The following is a 10,165-nucleotide window of genomic DNA, read 5'->3' on the forward strand; positions in this document are numbered from 1 at the left end:
TGTACATAATATATATTAGACATCGGATTTTTCCCCTAAAAATTTAGGGTTATTATTTTTTTGTAAGTAATATACAGCTAACCTCCCCAAGGGCAGGATTTTTACTTAATACTGTGCATTCTCCAGAAACTCAAGTCCCCAGGGGCCCACAGGAAGCCTGCAATGTGTTAGCCGTGTGGGCCACCGGACAATGTCTGGGACGGCCATCTCTGGGAGCCACCAGTGCGCTCACACAGCCTGCACCCCGACTGTCTGAAACAAGCACGGCTTTGACAAGAGCCGTGATATTAAGTTTCTTCCTTGGGAAGGATGCGGAGCGATGCCTCAGCAACACTGCACACCTGGTTGCATCCTTTCAGAGCCTCTTCCTCCCCCAGCCCCCCCTCAAGTTCCCCTTTCAGGGTGAAGGAAAGACACCAAATGAGCGATGAACGCCTGGGAGGCCAGACAAATCGTCAGTCAGCTCCCCTCTGGACTTCTCAAAGCAAAGCCACTCCACGGAGCAGAAAACAAAACAGTCCTTTTCCTGGGAGGCACCGCCGCAAAGCTGGCCACGGGGACTGTGGAGACTCCCGGACCCTGGAAGCTCCCAGGGGGAGCCCAGACCTGCCGGGAGCCAGCCCTCCATCGTCACCTGTCCTGTGTAACCTTCCCAGCTCGCAGACGCCTGAGCTGCCAGCAAATAAAAGTTTTCACGCTGGGAGACATACCTACCCGCTGAGCCGCATGTAAACTTTCCCTTGCCCTTTTGATTTACTCCCTTCTTCTCAGCCAAAACAAACACCACTAACAGGGAACCTACTGATTCCAAAGTGTGAGAAGCCAGCCCACCGGCCATTCTGGGTCCCTCTGACCTTCCGGTGACAGCCTGGGACCCGCAACGTGTTCCCCTCGGCCTCCCAGGGATGCTTCACCGCCGAAAAGCGGGAGGAAGGAGCAGGCACGGGAGATATTTTTATCCATTTCCAAAAGAGAGAGAGGGGTGTGCGGTGGGGCGAGAGGGGGGGCGGAGAGGAGGGTTCAGCAGGTTCAGGGCACGCGGGGAGAAGTTGGGTACTTACATGCTCGGGCCCGGAGGACGGGGTGGGCGGAATGTCTGCCCCTCAGGTGCTTCCAGTTGCTGATGACTCGCAGCTCAGCTCCTCCAGCACCAGCTGACAGTCCCCTGTCTGTGTCTCTTTGTGACTAAGGACACAGTACTCCCAACCTATAAATAGATCCCGACTCCGTGATTGATATAACAGGCAGCTGACAAAAAAAAAAAAAAAAATTCCCACAACCATAACCAGGTCTTAAACAAAACAGCCAAAGGCTCTAGACTTTCAACTCCGCCGAGCCCCATGCAGACCACACGCTGGAAAGGGGGAAGAAAATGTAGAATAAAAGGGGGGAGGGACTGGGAGAAAGTATGGGAGTCGGTTATTGCTCCAGCGGTGGGACAGTCGCGTGGGGTTACCGGAGAGCCCATGGCTGATGGTGGGCAGAGCGCGCCCGGGAGGAGCCGGGCAGAGAGGTCCTGACCCCCCGGAGGAGAGGCCCCCAGATCCTGAGCCCCAGGCTCTGCAGGGCTGGAGTCAAAGTCCCGACTTGGGAGCATTCGTCAGCACAAGTGCTTTCCACGAAAGTTTCCGTCCCTCCTGCCAGGTCAGGAGGAAGGGGGAGCAGACAGAGCCTTCCTAGCTCAGGGGCCAGGCAGGCTTCTCAGAGGACCTGCCGAAGGGCTGAGGGTAGGGGTGGGGATGCAGTCAGGAGTCACCTGTGCCTGGGGAGGCAGGTCCAGTGGTTCCCGTAGCAGCACGTAGTGGTTTGGTTTTGTTTGTTTTTAAAGGACAGGGGATGACATTCATGTCAGAAGAATTGCCCAAGATTGAAAGGCCTTGGGGGTGTTGGTGTCTCTACTTTTCCCAAAAGCTTTTCTATGAGACTGAATTGCCTGGGAAAGTTTCTTTCTGGGGGAAGGAGCCCCGGTCTTTGGGATACTGCCTGCCCCCGTTTCTGCAAAGGTGGGGCAGCTGCCCTGGGGCTGGCCAGCCCAACTCTGAAAGCTGAGCCACAGGCAAAGCTTCCAGAAGATGGAAGAGTCTCTGAGAAAGGGCAGAAGTCTGGGCTGTCCAACAACTAGCTAGGTGAGCTCCTGATCGCCCCGGGCCTCCCCGCCTGCCATCAGAGACCTACCTGCACTGAACACACCAGGGCCACCTGCCTTGATGATCTGGTTACGAGTGCCCACGGATTTAGGTGGAATTCCAGGTGACGCTCCCCCTTCTAGAGGGGCTGTGGGACCAGCCCCGTGCTGGCATGGTAAGGGATAGGTACTTTACAATCCATAAAACTTCCTGCTCTCCAATGTTTAAGAAGTAAAAGTTGAACTTCTTCCTATTAGATCTAATTCTTTACTCTCCAGGCTAACAGAAGCAGGAGCGGTACCCAAGCTGTTGAAGTCAAAGCCGTTTAATATGTAGAACCGAGAGCATTCCCACGAGTACCCTGCCGTTGGAATACAATCTCCAAGAGAGAAAGCCCATGTGTGTCTTACTCACCATTACATTCCCAGTGCTACCATGTTACCTGAGACACGGTCAGACTCTCCTGAGTATGGACTGACTGATGGAATGAATGAGTGATGCCTAAGATACCTATCATTTGAGTCGCTCTTGTCTAGAGTCATATTCCCTCTAATCTATATTCTGAGAGGTGGAGAATTGGGAGTGAGACCAGGCAGATATAGTCTAACCGACCCATCGTTTATCCATAGCCTCATTGTGAGCCGCTGTGCTCTGGGTGCCAGGCCAGTGCCCTCTGTCAGGCCTGAGCATACGCAGGTTGCTTGGTGAGTTTAGTTGCTAGGAAGGTGGGCAACCCTGTCGAGAGGGCTCCAGGCTTCCCGTGCTGGTGGCTGCAGCTGTAACCCCTCCGGCACACGCTCAACTGTTCACTGCCAGGCTCCTTTTCAGGGCAAAACTGCTCTTCTCCGGCAAACCGAGGACGTCCCTTCATTATTTGCTTTCTTTTAAAATTCTCCAGCTGTGCACACTGGGATCCTCCTTGGCCCTCGCTGATCTCGCCAGGAGCCATGCCTACCAGGTCAGTGTCTTATCTAGTAAGAGCGCTGGGTAACCGGGTGAACCGAGCCACTCCTTCCAGAGGCATCCTCCTTGAAAGCCCTGTGGGCTGATGACAGGCTTTTCACCTCCAGGCCGATCTCTCAGTCACTCACAGTCTCAGGCTCAGCTCTCCCAGCTGAGCCAAGCCTTGGTGTCTGTGGCCCTTTACTTTCAGGAGGCCCTAGAGAGCTTCCCCTTCTCGCCATAAGCCTCTCCGGCTTTGAGGTTTTGGTGTGTGAGCCCAGGGGCAGGTGAGGCAAGGACAGGGGGGCCCAGCGAACCCTGAATTTCTCCTCCAACCGCCCAAAGGGCTTTTTAAAAAGTGACAAAAGTATTGCTGCAACCCCAATTATTTAACCTTTTACTCCCTGAGGTTATGAACTCTACCTCCTCCTTCAAAGTCCCTGAGTCGAAGTCTCAGGAATTTCTTGAGTTTTCTGTATTACCTTTTTTTTAGCATGCAATATATACTGTTTCTTATTATTAAGAAAGGCCCAATGCACAAAATCCGTGCAAGAGTAGGGCTTCCTTTCCCTGGCTGTGGTCACCGGCTTCCCTCTGGCACCCAGGACCTGGGCTTCCCTCGCAGCCCTGGCTTCGTCCGGAAGGTTGTCCGGAAGGATGTCTGGTCTAATTAGCATGTTACACTTTTACTATTATAGATACACATACTACCAAGTTCCCCATTTTAACCATTTTACAGTGTACAATTCAGTGGCATTTAATACACTCACAGTATTGTACAACCATCCCCACCATTTAGTTCCAGAACATTTTCATCCCCCCAAAGGAGAAGCTGTACCCACTAAGCAGCCACTTCCTACTTCTCCTCCCCAGCCCTCCGCAACCACTAATCTGCTTTCTGTCTCTGTGGGTATGCCTGGCCTGGACATTTCTTTTTTAAAAAATATATTTTATTGATTTTTTACAGAGAGGAAGGGAGAGGGATAGAGAGTTAGAAACATTGATGAGAGAGAAACATTAATCAGCTGCCTCCTGCATACCCCTTACTGGGGATGTGCCCTCAACCAAGGTACATGCCCTTGACCAGAATCGAACCTAGGACCCTTCAGTCCGCAGGCCAACGCTCTATCATTGAGCCAAACCTGTTAGGGCTGGCCTGGACATTTCATGTAAATGGAATCAATCTGTGGCCTGGCCTCCTCCTAACCTTTAACCCTGTGTGTCTGTCCTATAGAAACAAGGACCCTGACCATTGTGCAGCCTTTGTTTTCTGAGGTTCACCGGCCCCTCATTTGTCGGGCCCACCTCTATTCTTGCCCCCAATCTTGGGGTAAGCCCCTGGCCTAAACATTCAATGACTATTTGTGGATTCACAGGTGACATCCTTGCAGCCAACCCAAGGGGAGGGTAATTCTTCCCCTGTATTCGTTCCCATGCTACCAAGACCTGGGGCTTACAACAGAAATGTGTTGCCTCCCAGCTCTGGAAGCAAGGCGGCCCAGATCAAGGTGTGGGCAGAGTTGGTTCCTTCCCAGGGTGTGGGGGCGGATCAGCTCTGAGCCTCCCTCCTGGGGGCTGCTGATTTGCTAGGGAATTTGCTGTCCCTTGGCCTGTAGTAGCACAGCCCCGATCTCTGCCTTCTGCTCACCTGGCGGTCCAGTCCTCCTGTGTGCCTGTCGGTCTCTGTGTCCACAATTCCCTCTGGACACAGTCATACTGTGTCCCATTAGAGACCCATCCTAATGACCTCTTCTTAAATTGATTATTTGCAAAGACCCTGTTTCTGAATAAGGTCACTTCACAGGTACGGGGAGTTAGGACTTCAACATCAGAACATTCATTCCCTTTCTATAAAGGAAGCAACGAAAACTTCATGAGGTTTTGCACTCAGCAGGAGACAGAGCTGAGTACAAGTGTGTGTCACCAGGAAAAAGACAGGGACAGAGGAAGGTGAGGCCCTGACAGCCCCTCTCCGTGCCGTGGGGACGCTGGCTCCCGTCCTGGCTCTGTGCCACTGGACTCCATTTGGCTTGCTCCAGCGTCATTAGTCCCCGCACATCAAGGTGACTTTATACTGTTTACAAGGGCCACTGAAGGTACAGTCCTCCCTGCCCCCGCCCGCTTATCAACTCATTTAACTTTCAGAGCTCCCTAACAGCCTGCAGCTGGGAGGGGTGGGCAGGGACCCCGCAGCCCAGGAACGGCCTGCCTTCATTTTATCTGCAGAGAAAAATCTATCTGCTTGGGAATAGACCTAAATACAACACATCGGTGCAGCTAGGCCATTAATCATCTTCCACCAGGACGCAGGACACCAGGGAGCAGCCATCATGGGCACTGGCTCTGCACAGGAGGGCCAGGTGGAGCCAGGGACACTGCCCACTCTTCCGTCTGGAGGGCATTCTCCAGCGAGGGGGGTAACACGGCTCGAGGCTGGTGACATCTTGCAAGGGAGGAGGGGTGGGAGGGGCAGCCTGACCCCATCCTAGGTGGTCAGGCCTGAAAGGAGATGCTCCACTGAAGCAAATACCCCCACTCTCTCCATCACCACCGGATACGAAACACCTGACCAGGAACACAGTTTGCCAGGGACCTGCCAGGCCCAGCAATTTGACACATGCCTACAACCCCCTTGGGGCATCCCATACTCTTCTTAGAGCAGCGGTTCTCAACCTGTGGGTCGAGACCCCTTTGGGGGTTGAACGACCCTTTCACAGGGGTCGCCTAAGACCATCAGAAAACGCATATATAATTACATATTGTTATTGTGATTAATCACTATGCTTTAATTATGTTCAATTTGTAACAATGAAATTGGGGGTCAGCACAACATGAGGAACTGTATTAAAGGGTCGAGGCATTAGGAAGGTTGAGAACCACTGTCTTAGAGGAAGGGGAGGTGCCAGTATAGGGGAATAACAGGAGACCTGAGGCAAAGCCAAGTCAACAAATCAAAGCCCCGCCCCCAGGCCCCCAGGTCAGATATTTTGCCATTCCTTTCCCCCAAGGGATTGACCCTACCTGCTGCCCAACCAGCCTACACAGCATCCCATAAACAAGCCGTCCTTGCTGCTTACATTGCTAGCTCTACTGCCTTTCCACTCTCTCGTACTTAATTTCCATTCATTCTTTGCCCTCCAGCTCAAGTGGGATGTCCTACCTGTCCACTCCCTGCCCGCCGAGGTCCTGGCTACAGGCCTCCCCACCCATCAGCAATACATCTTGTGTGCATTGTTGTGTCCCCACCACAGCCCCCTTTGCCTTGAGTTGTGTGCTGTCTTCTCAGGTACATTTGCCTCATGCTACCAACAAAGCAGTAAGGATGCAATAAGTCACCAGGGACTGAGCACCTACTGTGTGCCAGGGTCTGTATAAAACACCTGATCTACGTTGCCTTCTTTAATCCTTACAACTGCTCCAGTGGACAGGGATGACTTCCCCCCACCCACCATCCAGAAAACACAGTCAGAGGGAAAGGACTTACCCAAGGTCACACAGCAGGTAATTGGTGGACTCAGGACTGGACTCACATCTGCCTCACTTGACAGCCTGTGCTCCCAGCCACCGTTTAACTTCCTCTGCTGTGGCCCCCTCCCTGCGTGGCTCTCTAGGTTCCATGGGATAAAATCCAAGTCCTTTGCCTGGCTCTAAGCTGTACTGAATAATCTACCCTAGCCTATAGCTCTCGCCATGCCCGGCCACATGGAACTTTTTCCTCTGCAGCATTGCATTCCCTTTCATGCCTCTGCCTGGAACATACCATCCGGCCTTCCAAGCCCAGCTCCAATGTCACCTCCTGGGGACGTCTTCCCCTGCACCAGCCACACCTTCCTCTGTTCCTACAGGACTGCGTGCCTCAATGTGCCACAGCCCTCATCACACAGCATTGGAAATGTTTGTTCACACACTGGTCTCCCTCCCTGGCCTGCAGCTCCGAGAGGGGGAGGACTTGCCAATGCCTAGCCCAGATCCTAGCATTTACTAGGGGACCAATAAGTGTTTGTTGAATAAACAAACAAGGTCAGTATAATTTGAGTGAGAAATAAATGGTCCACAGGGCTGCTGGCTGACATGCCTTAACTCATCTGACCTTCACAGCAACCCTATGACCTTCACAGCAACCGTTCTCATCCCCATTTTACAGATGAGGAAACTGAGGCAGAGGGAGGTCCTATAATAGTCCGACCTTGAAAGAGGCAGAGCTGGGATGTGAACCAAGACAGTCCTGCTCCAGACAGACACTTCCCCTCACAAGCTGCAGACGGACAAAGACAAGAAAGTGTTTATGAATTGCTGTCCCTGGGAGGAACTAAGCAGCCCTCCGTTTCTGCCAGTCTTTGTTTTTTCTTTAATATATTTTTAAATTGATTTCAAAGAGGAAGAAAGAGGGAGAGAGAGATAGAAACATCAATGATGAGAGAGAATCATTGCTCGGCTGCCTCCTGCACATCCCCACTGGGGACTGAGCTCTCAACCTGAGCACGTTCCCTGACCAAGAATCAAACTGTGACCTCTTGGTTCATAGGTCATAGGTCAACACTCAACCACTGAGCCATGCTGGCCAGGCATCTCTGCTAGCCTTTTTACAAGGGTCCTGCTATCTGTCCTTCTGCTGGCCAACTCCAGGATCCAAATTATCCAAATTTTTCTAATTAGGCTTCCCCCCTAGCGGACACCCACAGGGTAGGGTGAGAAATGGGTCCCCTTTGCCTCCATGAGGACTACAAGAAGCTTATATATATATATATATATATATATATATATATATATATATCCGTATATAATAAAACCCTAATATGCAAATCGACCAAATGGTGGAATGACTGGTCTCTATGAACTGACCACCAGGGGGCACATGCTCAACATAGGAGCTGCCCCCTGGTGGTCAGTGCACTCCCACAGGGGGAGCGCTGCTCAGCCAGAAACTGGGCTCACGGCTGGCAAGTGCAGCGGCAGTGGCAGGAGCCTCTGTGGCAGCACTAAGGAGCAGTGAGCCGAGCGGCAGTAAGGAGCGAGGGGTCCTGGGCTGCCAGAGGGCACGGGCCAGGCTGAGGGGATCCCACCCCAGTGCACCAATTTCGTGCACTGGGCCTCTAGTATATACACTGAGTGGCCAGATTATTATGACCACCTGATGTTTGTAGGCAAATTAGCTATAATTTCGCACTGAAGTTGCTAGAGAGCCAGACCATTATAAATAGGGAAGCAGGTTGTTTACCACGACAGTAGAAGTGATTTTTTTTCTGAAGATATGGGTAAACAACGTGATTTAACAGTCTTTGAACATGGGATATATATTATTATGAGTGGCCAGATTATTATGACCACCCCATCAGTACTTTGTTGGACAACCTTTTGCCTTCAATACTGTGGCGATTCTTCTTGGCATTGACTCCACAAGATGTTGAAAGGTGATGCGAGGAATCTGACACCATGCCTGATGAATAGCACTTTCCAGTTCTGTGAGATTTGATGGTTGTGGAACCAACTGCCTGATGGCTCTTTAAACTTCGTCCCACAAATGCTCAATTGGATAGAGATCTGGTGATTGTGGGGGCCACCTAAGCAAGGTAAAGTCTCCCTCATGTTCTTGAAACCACTCCTGCACAATATGAGCACCGTGGCATGGCACATTGTTTTGTTGGAAGAAGCCATGTCCATTGGGATACGCCATCAACATGATAGGATGAACCTGATCAGCGATACTTAGGTATGTTGTGCTATTCAGACGTTGTTCCACATGAACTAAAGGGCCCAAATCATGCCCGGAAAACATGCCCCAAACCATAACACTGCCCCCACTTGCTTGAAGGGTTGTATTCATGCATGTGGGGTGCATGCTTTCATGCTGTTGCTGCCAAATTCTCACTCTGCCATCTGCATGATGCAACTGGAAATGTGATTCATCGGACCACATGACTTTTTTTCAATGCTTGACTGTCCAATCCTTGTGTTCCTGTGCAAATTGGAGACGTTTTATCTTGGTAACTGCAGACAGCAAAGGTGTTCGAACAGGCCTTCAGCTTCCATATCCCATACGATGCAGTGTACGGCTAATTTGCCTACAAACATCAGGTGGTCATAATAATCTGGCCACTCACATTCAAATATATCCCACATTCAAAACCTGTTAAATCGCATTGTTTACTCATATCTTCAGAAAAAAATCACTTCTACTGTCATGGTAAACAACCTGCTTTCCTATTTATAATGGTCTGGCCCTCTAGCAACTTCAGCACAAAATTATAGCTAATTTGCCTACAAACGTCAGGTGGTCATAATAATCTTGCCACTCAGTGTATATATTTATTGATTTCAGAGAGAAATAGAGAGGGAAAGAGAGTTAGGTGAGAGAATCATTGATTGGCTGCCTCCTGTACGCCCCCAACTGGGGATTGAGCCCGCAACCAGGGCTTGTGCCCTTGACCAGAATCGAACCTGGGATCCTTGAGTCCAAAGGCCGAGGCTCTATCCACTGAGCCAAACCAGCTAGGGCTACATGAAGCTTTCTTAATAAATAACTGGGAACTCCACAATCTTTCCCTGTAGATTGCTTGGTATTTGCCTTCAGTAGGTTCAGAAGTAATTAAATTACCACGTAACCAGCCTGCAAATCTCAGGGAAAGACCTGAACTAAAGTCACGTCTTACTAATTCATACAAATGAGGGGAGGGATGGGGAAAAACCAGAAGAACTGTGGCTTTCCTTTGAAAAGAAACACATTTTTTACACTTCAAGTACTTATAGTAAATCACACTGAACATTAATAGCAGCCAAATGGAGTTCTTGCTGAGTTTGTGTGAATGAATAAATAAAATGAAGTTTAATTAGCATATTGCCTGTATACAAATATCTCCTATTAATACTCTTTTGAGAGCTTGTTGTTTGAAGGTTAAACATTTAGTCATTCGTCCAACAGGCATCCTGGAGAATCATTGTTGAGAATCTACAATGTGCTACTATGTGCTCTGTGCTGGAAGCCGAAGACAATGAGATGAACCTTGGAAGAGTCTATATATGCAAGCAAATAAACTGTGATACAACATGCCAAGATTTATTAGAATCATATAAGCAATGTACTGAGCGACAGCAATCCA

General features: G+C 50.3%; 1 protein-coding gene across 1 annotated transcript in view; it reads right to left on the minus strand.

Moving 5' to 3' along the window:
• Window positions 1-854, minus strand: part of ESRRB (estrogen related receptor beta) — a 163,596-nt gene extending 162,742 nt beyond the window's left edge. Inside the window, exon 1 of the mRNA XM_070403522.1 lies at window positions 803-854. The gene's annotated coding sequence lies outside the window, so the exon portion shown is untranslated. The remainder of the gene's footprint in view (window positions 1-802) is intronic.
• Window positions 855-10,165: the final 9,311 nt, after the last annotated feature.

Source organism: Myotis yumanensis, unplaced genomic scaffold (genome assembly GCF_028538775.1).
Source record: "Myotis yumanensis isolate MYYU_CA2020_CCGP unplaced genomic scaffold, mMyoYum1.0.hap1 SCAF_1, whole genome shotgun sequence".
Lineage (NCBI taxonomy): Eukaryota > Metazoa > Chordata > Mammalia > Chiroptera > Vespertilionidae > Myotis > Myotis yumanensis.